This window comes from Aulonocara sp. 'chitande type north' Nkhata Bay, linkage group LG22 (genome assembly GCF_057382095.1).
Source record: "Aulonocara sp. 'chitande type north' Nkhata Bay isolate Kocher_YH1m ecotype deep benthic linkage group LG22, A_spYH_male_GT1.1, whole genome shotgun sequence".
NCBI classification, from domain to species: Eukaryota; Metazoa; Chordata; class Actinopteri; order Cichliformes; family Cichlidae; genus Aulonocara; species Aulonocara sp. 'chitande type north' Nkhata Bay.
This window is the reverse complement of record NC_141364.1, coordinates 13,841,543-13,861,461: the sequence shown is the minus strand read 5'-3', so window position 1 is coordinate 13,861,461 and position 19,919 is coordinate 13,841,543. Positions and strand designations below refer to the sequence as shown.

At 41.4% G+C, this 19,919-nt stretch overlaps 1 long non-coding RNA gene across 1 annotated transcript; it reads right to left on the bottom strand.

Moving 5' to 3' along the window:
• Positions 1 to 4,145: 4,145 nt before the first annotated feature.
• On the bottom strand, positions 4,146 to 19,847 carry LOC147303778 (uncharacterized). The gene is made up of 3 exons (XR_015127015.1): positions 19,743 to 19,847; positions 17,764 to 17,832; positions 4,146 to 5,167 (listed from the first exon to the last, which is right to left on the bottom strand). It is a non-coding gene; the product is annotated as an uncharacterized LOC147303778 (long non-coding RNA).
• Between the last annotated feature and the right edge of the window lie 72 nt (positions 19,848 to 19,919).

Genomic DNA, 19,919 nt, shown 5'->3' with positions numbered 1-19,919 from the left:
GCTTTAACTTTGCTAAGCTTTTCCCTGCCAGGTCCCTGGGAGATCCCACTGTTCATTTATATTGAACTTTGTAGACCGGTGGCTCTGCCAGGCTCCCCTGCCTACTGCTGTAATATAGGAGCTGCTGGGGACCTGCACAGCCAGCAAGACCTAGGGAGAGAGACACAGATCACACCGGCCCTGTGGTTATTACATTTACCCGAGTGTGTGTGTGTTTGTGTGTGTGTGCAAGTGTGGGTTTTGCGTGTATGTGTGTGTGAGTAGAAGAGAGTGTTTTCCCATAGTTTTTACAATCTAGGTGCGATGTCTGGCCATTAAGAAGTGTTTGCTTGTGTGAATTTTGTGTTTGTACAATATGAATAATTGCAATAAAATTCACAACAGTTTTTGTGCGCCTTGTTGTGTGTGTGTGTGCGTGTGCGTGTGTATGAACATGTGTGTGCGCATGGAGCTGGCAAAGCTCCACTGTGTCCTCTCCAGCTCACACAGCCTCTGTCATAAACAGCCACAGCCTCTGGCAGGTGTTGCGCTGTAGTGCACAGATATGTGTTTCCCAAAGTGACACACACACACCCACACACGCACAAACATTAATAAGAACACATACAAGCACACACTACTGGAAATCCCCACAGGTGAGGCTTAGAGGGCAGAGTCAACACCTTATTATTAAAATGCACAGACACCCACATGTGCACACACACATGCACAGTGACAGCTGTTTAGAGCGTCTCACGCACTCCTGAGCTTTCATAGGTTACTAGTTCTGCGTCAAATTAAATTCCAATTTCAAAAACTTCTGTAATGAAAACACTTTTGATCAGAATGACACTCCTGCTAGCTTCCGTTTTTTGTATCTGCATATGTAGATACATTAATTTCCTTCTGCATTTATAGATTTAGCACAAGCTGACGATCTTATTTAAAACCAAACATTTTATTCAAAACTAATAATCAAAAACAACATAAATTAATGAAAAACATGTAAGATCGATGAACTAAAGCTGCGGCTGAACAATTCATCCTAATGATTCGGCATCTGGAATAAAAACCACAGAATCGAATGATAGGCACAGGACAGCTGTCATTCTAGCTGGAAGTGCCAATTTGGAATAAGAAAAGAATAAATATGAATAAAAATGTTGAATTTACACATATTAACATTAATAATTATACTGTCGGAGCCTGTTTGTATGATAAAACCAAAACAATGGTGCATTTATTTCAGTTACCTGGTGGTTGATGGAGTGTTTTCATATCAGACTTGATTATTTAATTTTCTGTTATGTGTAGTGAAACTTCACAATCAGTATTACAGTAACTTTTAGTAGTAGAGTAAATGTTAGCAAATGATAATGACAATCATTTATAAAAAAAAAAAAAAAAGAACAGTTATTTTCTTAATTAGTTCATTTCAGATTACATTTGAACAGAAGCAAAAAAAAAGTATTAAAATAAAACTATTAATAGGCCATGACTGACTTAAACACCTACCTCCTGTAGGACTCCGTGCAGCCTAGCTCTGTGCTTCATCCTGCAGTATCTGGATAGGTGGAGAACCTGTGCAAGCATCGTGTTTGTTGACTTTAGCTTGTGGTATTACAGCTAACTCAAGCTCTCTCTCAGCTGACTGTGCTTGAACCTAAGTGTCTGTGGATTGCTAACATACTAACTGACAGACTTGAGCATCACTAGGCTGCACGTGCTCCCCTCTGTTCTACCTTGTTTAAATAAACGAGCTCCAACAGCTCCATAAAGCCCAGTAACAGTCTTTGATTTGTGTACAGACGGTCAACAGAGCAGCTCACATCTCGGTGAAGCTGCAGGCTGAATGAAGATAAATCTACTCAAGACAACAGACTTCAGGAGCCTTTCTGAGTTCACACTTCTCATTTAATCCACGCACTTGTCAGTGTACCAGTTTGTATTTAATCAAGCTGGTACATTGTACCACACAATTTCAAACAATTTTCAGCTGAGCTTATCATTGTTGTGCTGTTATTTTTATATTTGTGAAGCATCTCTCCACTTTGTTTCTCTTTCAGTTATTACCTCACCTTGCCTTTTCCTGTGTTACATATCTGGATCAAATGCAAAGACATTTGCATACTCTGAATCTTGCCTTGCCTTTATACACTGGGTCTGGTAGATAAAGTTACTCTTAAATGAATCCGAAGTGTCTTTGAGCACATTATTAGAAATTCAAACATACTTGGCCTGGTTTAAACCTGAAAATATAAAAAAAAAATCACAGCTCTTCACATTCTGAAGAGATAATCCCTACAAAGCAGGGTGTTTATCCCTTGTCCAAAAATAGCAATTCATCAGTGACCCTATAGTGCTATTCTCTGTCCAGGCCCAGCAAGACAGCACTAAATGTTCAAGTGGAGGTAAGTGCCAGCAAGTCCTTTGACAATACATGCATAGTTTCAAGCTCCCGCTCAATACAGCTCCTCTCCTCTGAGGGCATAAGGGGCAGAAGCTGGGGGGAAGAAGGGGGAGTACAAGGAGCTTGGGGTGGAGGGGTCAGAGAGTGTGTGGCTAGGGATGCCTGCGTGGATGTGCACATATGTGTGTGTGTGTTCTGTCTCCTCTTTGGGGTTCTGGAGAGACACATAGTGCTCTCTGTGGAAAGGGGAGATGTCGTGTCTTTGCTTCAGTGAACCCTGCAGCCCTGCAGAGCAAAGGGCTAACAGGGAGGATGACAAACCAAATCCCCTGACATCAGCTGAGACAATAAGCACTAAAATCAGGAAATGTAACACCACAAGCAGAAAAAAAGATGACTGTATAATGTATATAATAATGACACAAGCTACAGCAAGTCGCACATGACACATGGACTTGCAGCGAGGTAGAACGTTTGAAACCAGACTAGATCAAATCCAATACTAACGCATCAAACTAGCTTTTGAAACAGCTTATGGGAAGTTTGCACAAACACTCACATTAAATAAATACCCATTAGTTGTAGGCACTAAAAGGATTACCATGGTAATGTGTCGAAACACACTGCTATTGGGTTTCGATCTTGTTTGCCTGAATAACTGATTGGTTCCTTTCCTCTCTGCTCAGCTAAACAAAAAACAAGATTAGTAAATGGTGGACTGCAGAAGTGTCTGCAAACAAACAAACAACCAAATGCTGCCATTTGCACAGTGACAGGAAATATTAAGCTACGCTGCCTCTGTATATATGTGCAAGATGCTTTGATAAAATGCAGAAGTGAAAAGGGTCTTCTTGAAAGGCCGGCCTTGACACGAAAAGGTCACGCTTATGACGAGTTGACCTCAACACTGCGGCCGTTAGATGGTAAATAGTATCAGAAACTCAGAAGGGTGAGTCAGGCCGTGCGAGTTTGTCATGAAGAGGTGGTGGGGATGCATCTGTGTCCTAGTGTGTCATGACACGCAACTAATTAGAAGTTTGTGTTAAGCTGAATTACAAGCGTGGCAAAATGTGAACGTGTGTTTGATGATGGTAGTCTGACTGTGCTTCCATTGTGAGGAAATTACACAAAGCAAGTTCAGAGCTTATAGCAAACAGATTATTGTGAGGTTAAAAAAAAAGACTAAATGTCAGTAATGGTAAGAGTTTTCTTGAAGGTGCAATAATAAATTAGATTGGTTAAGCAGCAGTTATAATAACAATTGCATACTGGTTAAATGGGAAATACGTATACATGATTTTCTTTTTAAGCAGTAACCACAATCTTTTCCTAAACCCGACCAGCTGAATGTGGCATATCTTAAACTTTAACCACTTACTTTACTCACATAATCTTTTAATTTAAAAAAAGTCTCTTGACATCCAAACTAATTCTCTCGTGTACTTTTTTGTCTTTGCCCCAAACCCTCTGGTCTCTAAGTAAGTCTTATAAATTTCATTTTAACATTAGCTCTGTGCAACATTTGGTGCCTTAGTAAGTATTTTCAGTGGTAGGATGTTATTCGTGGGATTAACTGTCACTGGAATATTCCCCATGTGCATGGTAATGAAAGAACATTGCACTCAGTTCAGCAGTGTCGCTCATTTATGGATCGTTAAGTCATGTTGGTTTTTGAACGCTGTATATAGCAGAAATAATGAAGCTACACATGCAGAACCTAGGTGAAAAGGTCACTTTATTGTTGGTTTTGGTCTGTTCGCGTTCATATTTTTTATTGTTAGAAAAGTAAATAATATCACCATACTTCCATACTGTATTTTCCAAATGCATTTCATATACAACAGCATGGTTTTAGCAATGGTTTCTTCAGTGCTTGTGTGAAACTCTAAATGTGAAGTACTTCAGCCACAGGTTCTTCCAAGTGCATATAGTTACAACTCCAATGATTCAGTGAATAGATGGAACAAAGACATGTAGTTGAGCATCCTCGTCTCTGACAGAAACAGATTCTTCCACACCTCTCCCTGTTCTGCCTGAAGGCTTCTCACAGGTATGATTTCTTGCCCTCGGTTTGGGACCTGAAAATGAGAATCTCCAAATTAGAAGTCAGAGAGTCGTGTCGGAGCCTGACCCTGGATTCTCACCTCCTATCCAGTCAGACCTGTGAATACTAGATCTGATCCATGTGATGCTGCCCTCTGCGGTCTCCTCTCAGCGCTGGTCTAATAGTTTTTTCTCTTTTATTTGTTTATAATAACCTCTGTTATGATTCTTTTTTTTCCCCCCCACTCATCTTTCTCCTCGTGTTTATGCCCCAGCTTGCTATTTTATTGGACGGCCCCACACGTTCACTTCAACCATCATTGTTCATAGTATATTTACTGTAAGTGCAATCGTATCTTATACAATCCTGTAGATGCACGTCTAATATCTGACATATAATCTTAGCCTAAAATGCAATATATTTAGCCACAAACTTGTTTAAACTATTTGCATCTTGAAACTATATTGATTTTTAGGACAGATGGTGATGATGCATATGTGAGTGCACCCTGCAGGGTTCCACAGTGACAGGTCTGGGACCTAGCAGCCCATTACCACACATGTCCTGTCAAGGGGGCTCGGGTAGCAATCGGTGAGGTATCAGCCTCGAGACCGTCCATCCTGAGCAGAGAGCTGCTCTTCGGGAATCCGGCGAAACACAGCCAGACTTCTCGCCCTTAGTGCTCTGGGATGAGCTCTGTCCACAAGGGTCTGGGAGTGAGGCGGACGATGGCTCTAGATGGGAAGGGAACAGAGGAGTGGAGATTGTGAGGGTTAGCAAAGCATTAGCTGGCTCTGCTGGAGAGCTGGCCCTTTTGAACCAGGCAGCGACTGAGTAGTAGTGCCTGGGGCTAAACGCGGCACCTTTGACAGTGTCAGTGTGGCACTACAGCGGCGGGCCAGCTAGATGCTTCTGCTACATTAGACACCAAACGGTTGTTTGTGCCTACGCTCACGCTGACTTCGAATGAAGGATGATGATGCACGACAGCCACGTATGGATGGGGAAAAAGAAGGATGACAGTAAACTGGGGGATTTATTCTCCACTTTATAATGTTGATGAAAGGAGAAACCAGTTTTGAAAACTTTTTTTAATGAAAAGTTTTTTAATAAACATAATGCACAAGGAATTTCCCAAGACGTGGATTAGAGTGCAACTTGCAGGTTCTTACATCATTAATCAAAATTTAAATACATTTTTAAAAAAGACAAATGAGCCTAAGAAATGTTTGACCAATAACCAAAGTGATGAAGAAATAAAGGGCAAAAAAATTAAGGCAAGTTTCTAACACTAATTTTCTTTCCCCCCCTTTATTATTTAAGTACCCTAAGTGAATAAAATGCTGCACAGATACACACAGAGACTGCAAATGACACACAACTGTTGATTGATATTGAATGCATAAAAACTGGTGTGATTGTTTATTCCTAAGACTTAGTCACTGATCTTGGTATGAGAGTCATTTCTTTTACATTCATGCTCTTTAAACTGACTGATCGGAGAGACTTGCAGAGATTATTTTTAATCATTAATTACCATATAAATGTATAGGAACAAGAGGTGAGTTGCTTTTTAAAGGACCCTCGAATTTAAGATAAGAGAAAATCAGAATTTCCTTACGGAAGATTTAGCAAAAGTACCTAAACAAACATATCTAAGGTTGGATTTAAAGGCATAAAAAATACTGCTGTTTTTCATGAATGGATTTGTGTATCTGCTGTTTTTCATAAGTTTTTGTATAGGTTTTTTAGTGTATAGTTTGTACAGGTTTTTTGCATTTTAATATCTTGTCAGTTTGCACAGCTGCTAATTTGGCCTGGACAGATTATGATTTAACTGAAACTGAAAAAAAAAGAATAATCTATTTATTCTTTTATAAAACTACCTCTATAACATTATCAGCAATCCTTAGTAGCAGTGTTGTCATCCTCACATTTTTCTCGGGGTGCTGCCTTCACGTTTGATGCGTTGAATGGCCGCGCGTCTACTTCCTATACCAGCAGCCCATTATATAGAAAGCAAACTGGCACTCTCTCACACAAACACACACGATAACCATTGACAGGCTTCTCTCATCACATTTGGAGAAAAAAAACACGCTGCTAATGGGGGAATGAGGGACATGAAATCACTTTCAGCGGGACATAAAAGCGGCATTGTGAAGTGGCCTGGTGGTAATTACACCACACAGACCCATACTGAAGGAAGCTATTTAGCAATATGGCCCTGGCCTGGGCCTGCGCTGCTGATCTCATTTGGATGCATTAATTAGCTTGCTCTGAGCCTTGGAGCTGGGTGTTAACGCCGCAGCCCACTGCTTGGCTGGTTGGTTGGTTAGTTAGGATGACTAACATGACAGTCTGTTCAGCTCTGTTGTGAATCTACAGGCCTCCTGAACTTCCTTACACCTCGCCATCTACCCCCCCGCCTCCTCCGCTAGCCTATCAGTCAAAGACAGCTGGGGCTACACAGAGGCCACGACTGCTATTCACCGCATTCAGCACGGTGGAAGCCACAGCAGCACAATACTCAGCCTGCCTCATTTGTAGACGCAAGAAACCTACCACATTTGTGTTGTTTTAAATAGGCCCGATCACAAAGATTCAATTTCTGCATTGCCGATGAGGTAATGTGAGAAATTTTAGGTCGCAGTAAAGCATATGTCACAGGAACCAAGCAGATCAAGAAATGTAATAATTAAATAAAACAAAATCTCTCAAGTAACTTTAGTAGTGGAAACCAATAATAAAAAAATGTCACTTTATTTTCAGTGTGAAAGTGCCACCTCTGAAAGGCACTCAAGTTCTCCTTTTAGGTAGCTTTTTTTAAATTACTCCAACTAGAAAGGCAGAACCTAGCACACAAAGTCGCATAACCTTGTCTGTTTACCTCACTGCCCAAAAAAGAAACTACAAACAGAAGCTAACACAGTTTGAGGCTGCTGTGTTGTATCGTTTTACCAGATTACATCCCGCATTTCTTTCTCTCATATCATGCTAGCTTTGTAGCATGAACACAGACATAACAACTGTAGTTTATGAGTAATTAAGCTTCTCACACATACTTTAATGGCAATATGTATGAAAGAAAAGGGAGGCTGTATTCCATCCTCAGAAACACGGCTGCTTATGTCTTACAACTCAGAACTTTTTAAGTCGTCTAAAGTACCATGCTCTTTTTCACACTAGAGCTTTTTTGAAGAAGGTGTGAGTTTTTCAAATACAGGATGTCTTATTTTTAGAATCCAACTCGACATTTTCTCCTGCTTGTGAGATTGGTGTTTTTTTCAGTGGCTTAACAGTGAAAATGCACCACAGTCACATGTTAAAACCCTGCTCTGCATGGCGATGTGAAGGCCAGCGCGCAACCTCATGTGTTGCATTAAGGAACAATTAAGGATGCTTAAGGAAACCCCCTTCAGTCTTGACAATCGACCACATCAGAGACACGCTTTGTTCTACATGCTCATGTGCCAAAAACACGCTTACTGTTAGATTTACAGATGATATCTCAGAAACTACAAGAGAACAATACTGTTGTGTGACAGTATTTCTTTTGCCTTAATAAGAGATAATAATGCTTTCGTGGTCTTTAGGCCTGATGTGTAACGACTGCATTTTGTGCCCAGTTCACTTGACCATTTTCGTTCCTGTCGTCCTAAAATATCAAGCAGTTAAACTATGCGTTGCTAGAGAAATAGAAGAGTTGCTTCTCTCAGCGCAAACCTGAGCGGAGAAGACACAGAGGCCATGGTGGCATATGCTGAAGGTGAGCCATGCGTGTCAGCTAGGTCAGGCAGCAGTAGGTCATTTCCATAAGGTGCCGATGGAGCAGGTGATAGGAAGGTGCTGGCATGAGCAGGACAGAAGTAATGGGGCAGATGGACCTGTCTTGCACTGACCATGTATTCCTGCACCCCACTGGGGCCCCAGGAGGGGGCTGAGCAGGCTCCCAGAAAGGAGGGTGTCCCACTGACACCCTGGCAATGAGCCCTGTCCAGTCTTGGCCTGTACCCATCTCTGTAGCCCCCCTCCCTCCTTCACCCAGCCTCCCTCAGCACCCCACCCTGCAAAACACCCTAAACGCTGACCAAGCCCTCAGGGCTCAGGCCAGCCTCCTGGGCTAACAATGGGCCAGACAACAAGCTGCTCCCTGGGAAGATCATTCCAAGTGAGTATGCCAAGGTTTGATTTTTGCAGGAGGGCGTATCAGCACTGCAAATACGCAGCTACATTTTGAACGCCATTGCAGCTCACCTTAAGGAAAAGTTACTGCACTCTACAAGCAATGCAGGGGGACGCTTCAAATTCCCCTAAATGTATTTGTTTTCGATGTGAAAGAGTAATCTGTTTATGCAGATGTAACTTCTCATCTTTTTATCTGCTTCTTTGGAGGTCCAGTCATTTTCCGTTATGTGGCAAACACACACAGCTTGAGCTGTGAATTTTCTTTGCAAGGTGACATTTCCTGGCTATGTGCAAATAAAGCACACACAGAAACTCTGTCACAGACAAAGACTGAGGTAGATCTTTGAGAGAGAGATCTCATAATTTACTATGAAAGCAATTTAAAACAAGAGAAATGTAGTTCAAGTGTTTAAAAGTTGATTAAATGATTATAAAGCTATGATTAAAGAACGGCTTTTTAAAATTTCAGCTTATCTGGTGAGGTTTAGTTGCCGGGGCAGAGCAGGTAGGGGGTCTGAAATCTCAAGTAAGCGCTTCAAACTATTATTCCCCAATAGAAACTCAATTTGCACCACACAGGATTACAAGTTGTATTTATCGACCCATAGCTGCCTCTCTGCAGCAGCCTGAAGCTTGGTTAAATCATAAGGGAGGAGGATGGTAGGGGGCTGCAGAGCAGTAGATTGGCGATAATTGGTTGAAGGACAGTATACAGTAATAAAGGGTCTAAATAGCCAGGATTGTTCCTGTCATGTTTCACCACTTCTATTTCCATACCAATTAAACCTTGTTGAAGCTGCCGTGATGAGAAAATGGAGGTGTAAAAGATTTGGAATAGCTAAACACATCAAAGCAATGCTCTACTTTTATTTATGCAACTTCTTCTTATGGAAATTTAGTCAAAGTTTAACACTTTTTGAAGCTATTTATCCAATGTGTCTTGACTGTTTTGCACTTTGGATTCAACAATACTGTGCACATTTTGGTATACCACAACACTTGGAAAATAAACATAGATAACGTATGCCTTATTCAGAATGTGCGCTGGCTTTCAGGTTTCATTTGAAATCAGACTTCTGATTGAGATATGGATTATCCTATTTTATTCACTGACAGAGCTCAACCAAACACAGAAGAAGACAGTAAGAGATGACTAGAGGGACAGAGAGATTGAGTGGTAGACTGATAGGTAAATGGAGATCAGAAGGAGCGGATGGGGATGGATCTCTAGAGATATTCTCTAGCTCTGCCGTCCCGTGATGAGCCACCTATAATCCACGAGGATGGCTATGTCTCATTTCAAAGTAAGATGGAGGGCTGTATTGATTCCACTCGGCTGAGAGGAGATCTGATTTAAGTTTTGAATGTGAGAGTGTGAGCTAGCCCACCCCAATTTCAGTGCAGATGAAATTGGCTTTGGTGCATTATATTCTTTTGCTGCCCAGCAGACCGTGCCGGGTGCAGTGTTTTGTCACACTGTGACAGATGAGGAATATAGGGTTGGTGTCACAGGCACCTGCACAGCTAGAGGGCATGCCCATACATGATGCCACAGTAAACCGTGGCCTAGTTTAAGTTTTCCCCCATAAAATTACATCTTCATCTGCAGCAGATCATCCAGGAACCACAAATCATTTACTCATTTCTGTTCATTAGACACAGTGTGTATAGTAGTATAGTATTAGTATAATATAGTATTATGCTTAGAAATATTGGACAGTTTTGCAGGCTACATCAGTGCAGGCTATTCTTTATTAAAAGGAAATATCCTGATTGAATGTGAAGAAATCAATTTGGGGAATTTTTTCCAATTTCATGCAAATGAACAAATATCAACAAAACACGATGCAGACAATTTCCAAAGCTCAACATTATAATCGTACAACCAAACTATGAATTGATGCAAAACAGTGTGCATGGCTAGCTCTTATACCCATCATGTTTTGCTGACATATTCAAGGAAATCAGAACAACTAAACTTGAGGAGAATAGTTGGGGGCTTGAAATGGGGAAGACAGAGACTTTTTAGAATTAAACACTGTCACACTTCGAGACTTCTTACTTCCAATTTAAATAGTGCATGTCAATGATAGGAGTTCTTTTTGAAGAAAACAAAATACTTGTTTTGCAAGTACTAAACACTCATGAAATATCACTTAAACTGGTGATCTTTCAGTTCTGGAGTAGATTTTATTTAATGTTTTTTTAACTGTTTAACCTATTTTGGATCAGCTGTTTATGAAAAAGCTAAACTGACCATTTGCAAGCAGGTAGCAGAGTGGTATTGTTCCAGTCTTCTATCTACCAAACCAAACGCCAACATGATTTTTATGTAAGGAAAAAGAAATACCGTCAGGATTTCTTTCACATGCCAAGGATATACTAAAAACGGAACTACTATGGAAAAGCATCTACACAGAGTAACATTTTAATTTTGAGACTGTTTAAGTGCACATCTGCTATCATTTTTACACTGTGCATTATACTGTATATCATTCAAAAAAAACAAAAAAATGCAGGTGTGCACAGCTACACGCAGTGGACGAATGGTGTCTTCTGAGCGTTTGAAGAGGAGACAGGTCAGAAGAAGCCAAGACGCCACATCTGAAGAGCGCAGTGCCCCCCATATTGGCGAAGCAGGAGTCCCTACTCTGGGCCCGTGTTTACGTTTCCCTTCAAGTGTTTCCCCCCACGGCACTCCATCCAATTCTGCTCAACAAGGGAACATGAGGCAGCGGACTAAAATGAGAGTGGGCTCATGAATGGAGAGGGACAAATTGACATGTGGCGTTTTGTGAGGTGAGTGCCCAACCTCTCGACCGCTGATTACCATTCGCTAATGAGCACTCCTGTTTGTGTGTGTCTCTGTGTTTCCCTCTCCCTGCTTCTCTGCAGAGGGCTCCTTTTTCCTCTCCAGCTTTGTGCAGCTCCAGAGTGGCCGATGGACCATAGGTGCTCTGTTAATAGGGAGACGCACACATCAGTAATTAAAGCAGTAGGGGGCCTTGTACTATACCAAGTCCCTCCAATCCCCCTTTTTAAAGCTCGCCCTCCCCATATAATTCAATCCCGCCTGCCGAATTGATCATTGTGCGAGGCCAGTTTTGCCCCCGGCAGTTTTGTCACTTTCTAATGATGCTTTTCAGAGATGCAAGGCCGGGGTCCTACCAGCACCATGATCATTTGGGACGAATCGCTATCTTCACAACATCTGACCAAAATCCTTGCATTTACTCACAAGAAAACTCACCGACAGGTTGCTACACACAATACAAACAAATGCACAAAACACATCCACTGTCCGCTGCTGAAAATCACAGCGTACTGAACTGGAACTCAAGTATGTGGTTCGTGCCGCTAAAGACTACGAGGAGGAAGCGATCTCCAACCCTGATAACATATTTTTGCTCCTTAACTGGTCAGAAAAGGAAGAAATCACGGTGTATGATGGAAAACAATAACTAGTAGTAATGGACAGTTTTAGGTTATTGAACCAGTCTGGTGGAGCATATATATCCTTCAGGCTATTATATAAATAAAAAATATGAGAAGAAATGTCATACATGTTTGTACAAGTCTGTTATCTTTCAGGCCCGGAAATGCTGCCACAGGTTTTGAGCCCATATCTGACAAAGTGTCCTTATATCTGTAATACACGACAGATTCCCTTTCTAGTTTCCTTGAATCATCCCTGTTTGTCTGTGTCTATATGTCCCCAAGCCTCTTTATTCTGTCCTCAGCAGGCAGCAAGAATCCACTGGGAATGTCTCTCACTTCTGGCCCAACTTATTCAAAGTGAGCTAAAGACAGCAGGGAATTACAACTAGAAATGTTTCTTTTTGGAGGTACTGGAAACAGCCAGCTGACAGTTTGGATTTTTGATTTTTAATTTTCATCCATTTTTTTTCTATTAATGGGGGAAAATTCAAGTTAATTCATAAGATAATTACCATGATTATCGCATTTCATTACAATTTGAACTTTGCTTTGGGGTGGCATCAGTCTTTAAGAAATGCCAGTGTTATCGATCAGTCGTGTTCCTTCTCCTTCTCTCACACTGACACCACTTGTAGCTGTAGTTAATAGGGTGCCGTACCCTATTTAATTAAAATAACCCAGCCGAGGTGTTTTAACATGGCATTCTGCTTCTCTGAGCCATGTTTGTTCTGTTTCCTGCCCTGTTCAGCTCCCCCTTATCTCTTAGACCCCCTTGAGTATGGCGTTTTACATTTCTGTTTGTAAAACTGTCAACACATCCACTGGCTGTACTAACGTGTGATTTAGCGCCAACAGAGAGGAGGGATAGAGAGTGAGAGAGAGGCAACTGCATGAGATCTTGCACGTTCTCAAAGTGGAATATTTTTTCACTGTTATCCCCCTAAACCCCAACCCCACACCCCCAAAGATGCCTTGATGTTTGTGAAGAGCGTCTTTTTACCCTTTAACAATCGTGTACCCTCTCTTACTTTTCTCATGTTCACTTTCTGTAGCATTCGTCGCCAATATTTAACGCTACCGATGCCTTTCATTTGAAATTAAATATGACGGGAGGGCCGGGCTGTGAAGCGCCCGTGTCGAGGTGCAAATCAAATTAACGAGTGAAAAGAACGTAAATCACCTTACGTACAAAAATTCATGCTGTTCTACTCTCATCGCAGAAAGTTCAAAATGAAATAGCAATGTTCAAAATAATTGGTTTAATGTGTGTCACTGAATAGTGTGAGTGAAGTTTACACCTGTCTCACTCCTGTCAAATCAGAAATCGCCCGTCATAGTTAATAGGTACCTGGGGGAAGGGATGACATATCAGGACCAGCAGCTATAAATCCTGCAACAAGAATCCCTTATGGAATCAGCTTATCTGTACCTACACGGCTCTTCCCCACATGAATGCACGCTCCCTACACAAAGTTTAAAAAGATAAGAACACTCCCAAACCAAATGAATGAAACATTTACCTCAGTCAGATTCTCATCAAGAGCAGAAATGCTAATTAAATTACTCGACACATCTATAAAAGTCAGACAGAAAATAAACAAAAAACGGTTAAACATTATTTGGCAAGGGAAAAGAATTGCACCTGCATCTGTTTCTACCAGAGGTGGAAGAAATTCTGCTTTTAATAAACAGAAATACTCCATCCTGATTCTGCGTTTGAGATTTTTTTTTTTTCTTACTTTAGTTGGCTTTAATTTACACCTCTGTTTTGCAGCTCTGAGCGGGCAATTCAGTTTTTGTCCCATTGGAGAAGAGCACTCGCAGCAGAACATTAGCTCATTTTAACGGCCAGTGTAATAATCTGTGCACCGGAGGGCCTCCGTTGGAAGCTCTGCTTTGCACTAAAGCATCGGAGGCTCCCCTGTCAATAACAAGCCAGTCACTTCATTATAGCTTCACAAGTCACCCATTTATTATCCATTGGCCCCATCAGAGAACGGCAGAGCGCGGAGTCAGATGTTACAACATATTAATCAAAGCTGCACCATTGTGTCAAAATGTAATTTTCTACACGAGGACTGCGGCAGTAATTGTTTGATTCGATAACAGAAGTAGATAATGTGTCCAGGGACACGACGGTGCTCGAGCGGATGCAAATAGATGAAGCTCGGACCTGAGCTAACGTTTAAATTTAAGATAACTGGCTGTTCTTTATTTAAAAGAAAAGAGAAGTGAGAATATGATTGGTGGGTTGTGCTCGAAGGGAACCTAAGAGGTGCCAAAAGACACTTCTACAATTATTACCGAATGTAGATGCAACAAAAAGTGGAAGTTTTTTGCTTAATCTAATATGTGTCATAACAAAAATTAATAGAGGAATTCATGAGAGCTTAATATTCTTCTGTGGTTTTAATGGGTTTCACTTGCAGGGGAATATCTGCAGTGTAATCTGTTTTCACTGTTCATTGTTTATTGCAGTTCTGTTTTAAAACTTTGGGGTAAAAAAAATCTGTAAAAAAAATTTAAGGTTTAAAGAAATCAAAGCAATATTTACGTGTCTGATCTTGCTGAAGGAGGGAATTTTGCCCGTTCTCAAAATTCACATTTCCTGATCTATCAGTGAAATCTACAGACCATCCTTAACCTCCGTTGAGTTTACGCATGGTCCTCTAAAAAAAAAAAGATAGAAAATTCGTTGCAACTTGGGGAAAAAAATTAAAAAGAGATGGCACAACACTTCTGAGAGCCTGAATGTGTGAATCCACAGACACGTCTGCATGAGCGTAGTGGCTTAGTGCCGATTATAGTTGCACCAAATGTTGAATAGGACTTTCAAAAAACACATTCACGAGAAGCTGTGAGAAATTCACTCACACCAGCAAATGCAAAAGCTGACCACAGCCAACTACAGGAGCAGAGCAGAAAAAGCCACATAGCAACTGTAGTTGAAGAAGAGGAAGGGGGATGCAGAACACCCAAACACAGAGAGACAAAAATAAAGATATATGGCTCTCATCACAGTTTACAAAAATTTGTGCAGATTTAAAAGAAGGGAGCGTTTGCAGGGAAGTGTTTTTATGAATGTTGGTAATAATGACATAACTGAGTAGAACAGTCTGACATATTTCTCCTTTACTTTTCATTTCTCTTTTTTTGTGGAAAAACTAAAAAGCGTCAGCAAACTCAACAAATCTTGCACAGAAGCAGAAAAGCAAAATCTGACGCAATCCCGAGTCAAAGTTGCTCGTGACACTCACAACAAGCAGAGAAAGGCAGCGCGAGACCCCGACAAACCCCTTTCACATGTAATGATTACTCCCCTTCATTAAAACTGCTAGTAACCCTGTTAGGCTGGAATAGACTCACTACGGGTAATCGTGAAAACACTTTTAATCAACGCACAGCAACAGTAGAGACCTTGCTAGAATGCATTCACTCCAAATAAAGCAGGCTCTTTATAAACAGGCGCAGCAAAACAGCTAAGACCCTGATAAGACTCCTCACACTCTCCATGGCGAAACCTGCCTGTGAATGTCTCCTGACAGCTCCTTAGCCCTTGTTAGAGAGAATCACTTCCTAATGATTCAACCCAGCTTGGAAACATCAACAGACACAAAGTAACACTTGGGCATGCAGTTTTACATGAAGTAACATGCAGCCGATGCAGCTGACTGGGTTCGCCCATGTGCGGTTGTGTCCACGAAAACTTTTCAATGAGGTTCGAAACAAAAACTTGAAGCGAACAAAGAGTCACTAAATTCCGATAATTGGTCGGCCGCGAGATATATTTTAGAAGGTCGAAACAGAATCGCGCGACGAGTAAAAGGGAGTCGTTAACTCGCTGCTGTGTTCATAATCGTCTAAAAGTTTTGTTTAATCTGCGGATTTTTTTTCTCTGAAAGATTAAATATGTATATATGTAAAAGTACGTTAATCTAAAAATGTGTCATTTGAAAGCATTTTTAGGATATATTCTTAACATGTAATGTTTTTTTGTTTTTCACAGTCATCAGCCAGACTGAATGTTTGACTTTTCTCCTAGTTGGCTCTTGTGTGAGACCTTTACACACGTTAAACAATAAAAATAATTGGCCTGCATTTCTTTTACAGTTCACACCAACGAGGAGAAGAAAAAAAAAGAAAGAAAGAAAAACACCTCTATGCACACTGCGGCTGACACAAATGTATGCATGTGCTTGCTCATAAGCACCCACACAAACACACGCGCGCACACGCGCACACACAAACAGGGCAGTTGACACATGGTATATCAGCAGGCGCAGTTCTTTTGTCCTCTTGTTAGTTTTAGCCACACCAATACTCTTGGAACACATCATGCTTTTGTCCTGAATACATAGGACGCCAGTATAGAGAAGAAATCAAAATAAAGCTTTCAGGCTACCGTTTAAAAATCAGAAATCACGTTTATTATTCTCCATCTCATCCCTCTTTTAAACAATTCAGTGATTCCTATTTGATTTTTTTCCCTCCCAATTCTCCTCGTTGTATTTTCCATTGATCGCAGCGATGACAAAATTCAATGTATGACTAAGATTTTTCAAGGTCCCTTTCTGTGACTCAGAGGCGTTTATTTTTTTCACGCCGCAGCGGCTATATTTTGGTGATTATTTGTCGTGTGGTTTTTCATCTGTGCCTGAACTGTCAATTATGCCAGCAGTGGGTGGGGTTTGAGTCATGGATAATATGATTTTGACAGGTATGATTCACTGGCAAGGAGCAGGCATCCATGTGCACAAGCAAACACATAAACACGATGATTAAAGTTTACACATAAACATTAGGATGTAAAATCATGTCTGTAGGTCGTGGAGAGAATCAATTCTTTGCCCCCTCTTTAATAAAAGAATATATCACTATATAGGCCCAAAAAAGACAAACTTTCTCTCCTTACATGTACTTTTTTCTGTTCAGGTATGCTACCCACCCTTCCTTGTGCAAATTCATCTCATCCAGCACAATCTTATCCCACAGATGCTGTCACTCCTTCATCCTAGGTGTGAAAAATACGGCAGGCTAAGGTGCTACTCTGTAATCAGGCTGGACTGTTGTGCAGCGTACAGTGAGGCGTGCTGATAACCGCCACAGCTTCACAAGGCTGCGGTGTGACCCCATGGCCACGGGGGCCTCAGATGCCTCTTCGTTTTTCAGACGGTTCTGCACTGTGGCAGAAAGGCCCAACAAATCGCGGTGGAAACAAACAAAAAAGCACATGAAACACAGACATACACGCATGGAGAGCAACAAGGTCTAAACTCTCCGCCTGGCCTGGATGATGTTCGCAACGGGATTACACAAACGCTGGGATCCTGCATGGCTTCGAAAATAGTGAAAAGACAGATGTGACATCGGCTCTATTTTCACTTGCATCTTTTGGCAGCAAGGACAGATTATGAAATGCAGTCTTCATCCAATGCTCTGCTCGTGAACAGCAGATTCCACGGCTTTTTCTGTCTGCCTTCCCCACATGCTCTTAACAGTGCGCTTAACACCTACAATTATATATTTATATATATATATATATTTTTTTTTTTTAAGAAAAAGAAAACAGGACTGGACCAAATTACTTACATCTTGCGTCAGTCTGAAAAAAAGCTTAACATCTTGACACTAGCTTTTAGTGTGGGCTGCATCTTCACAGGAGTGTGGCATGCTATGGCAACAGATAAGAGTAGCTTCATCATACCTCAGGATCCTTCTTTTGAGTCAGTGCTCCTTGCTGGGAGAGGATGCCGAGCAGCTTTTGGGTTCAGCACTGAAATGACAAACAGTTTGAGTGATGGATGGAGCCGTGTACTCTAGCTGTAGAGTCCGAGCACAGACAAAAACATCCATGAAGCTTCGGGATAAAAGCTTTAGAAAGCAACCAAGAGTTCCATCATTTAGCAGTCAAAGCAAACGCACATGATTAAAAATTGTAAATATAGCCAGTAATTTACAGAAAATTTTAAATCAGTAATTTTTTTAAGTATTGAACAGTTTACTTTAGGAAATAGGCTGTTACTCACAGTTTTGATCCAAAGTCTCAAAGTGCCCCCTAGTGGGTCTTTCCTGTTTCTGCTCTCAAGGAGCTCTGGAGAACATCTGACCCCATAATAAGGTCTCTGTAGTTCACTGTGCTAATTAAGAGGGCACTTTCAACATGGGATCACAGGATAACACTCAGTGCCTAACACAGTTTGAGTGCATTAGCTGCTCTCTGTACCACAACAAACTGCTAAGTGTCTGCGAGGGTAAACTGACATCACAACACCAATTCACTGCACTGATTGTAAGACACACATAACTCCAGCCTCAGCACCACGCTATGCTCTGAAACACACACATTTACACTGAAATTGTGCTAAAAACGAAGGCCTCAAAAGGCTACTCGATGCTCAATTTGCATGCCACCCTGCTGCAGCCAGAGCGATACTTGCATTTCAACACTGAAATGCAAAATCAAAGCCCAAATAGCAAATGCTTAATTCTTTTCAGTCTCTCGTACTGTAATTCAAGCGGCATGGAGCACAAAGAAAAAGCTGGACAGCTTGCATACAGCAGCCTGCAAAGCGCTGCTGACTGATAATACACTCTGTCTCTCCATCTCCTCATAACTCCTTCCCACAACACAACCTGGCACCTTGTCCCACTGGCTGGTCCTGAAGGAAAACAATTACCAGAGAGGCGGAACAACAATACCCAGAAAACATCTGCTTGTGCCGGCTGAGGCCATCGACATGCCTGACTGTGTGTCCCTGCTGGCTTAGGCAGGGGACACATGCCTGGCTGAATATGGCTGATGGGCCCGATTGTACGAGGCCCCAGTCTCCTGCTCCTTGTGGCGCCTAACCCTCCGCCTGTTTGCCCGCCGATCCACCTGCCTTTCTGACTGCCTGTCTGCCTTCTCTGGCAGCGGCAGCTCTGTCAGAACAGACGAGGGTCCGCCTGTTAGAGCAGTTGTTCGTTTGGGTAAAATCCCTCCTGCTTGGATGAAACAGAGAAACAGTATAGCAGGACGAAAGGAAGGCAATGAAGATAGCACAATGGACCCATGTTATGCATATCTCACGTTATTGTCCCATCTTTAGGGCAAACAGTGAATCTGTCTAAAATACTACACACTGTATATTGCTTACATATAATAGCACCTACTGGTTTATTATAGTTGCCTCCACCACACAGATAGGCTTACACTCTTTAACACTGGCACACAGATGATAGCATATCAGACACTTATTAGTTTGGTTGTGATTTGGTTACCATCTTCTTCTTTTTTAAAACCTTTTATAATTCAAGCAGCAATGCATTAAGCATGCATCCTCTTTGACATGCTCTTCTCAGAGTTTATTGATTTTATATCGCCACCTTGTGGCCATCATCGAGGCTTTCTAATTATTTGTCCACAGTAATTCTCAGGAAATGTACGTCGAAATTCGCAACACAAAGCTCAATTATATAGATTCAGCAGATTTATCAATCATTGTTTTGATTGGATTAAAGACGGCGTGTGTCCAAAATTGAAGAGTAATATTTTTAAAATAATAAAGAAATAATCAATGAAAAAAGGATGACTGTTTAACAGCTTGTATGTAAGAATTTAAATGAGATTCATTTGTGTTAGGTTACAGATTACTTGTAAAACATACCATAACCATATCGTTTCTTTTACTCCCACACACTTACCCTATTCAGCCAAAACCAAGATCACCATGTCACCATGACGGTGATTATTATCATTTTAAAGTATCACAGCTTTGCAGTGCACACGTTACATAATAAATCTATTTCGACCTGCACTGCCTGCTTAGGTGTTACTGGCCCGGCTTCACTTCACCCCCAGCCGTGTAGGTCGGCCCCTCC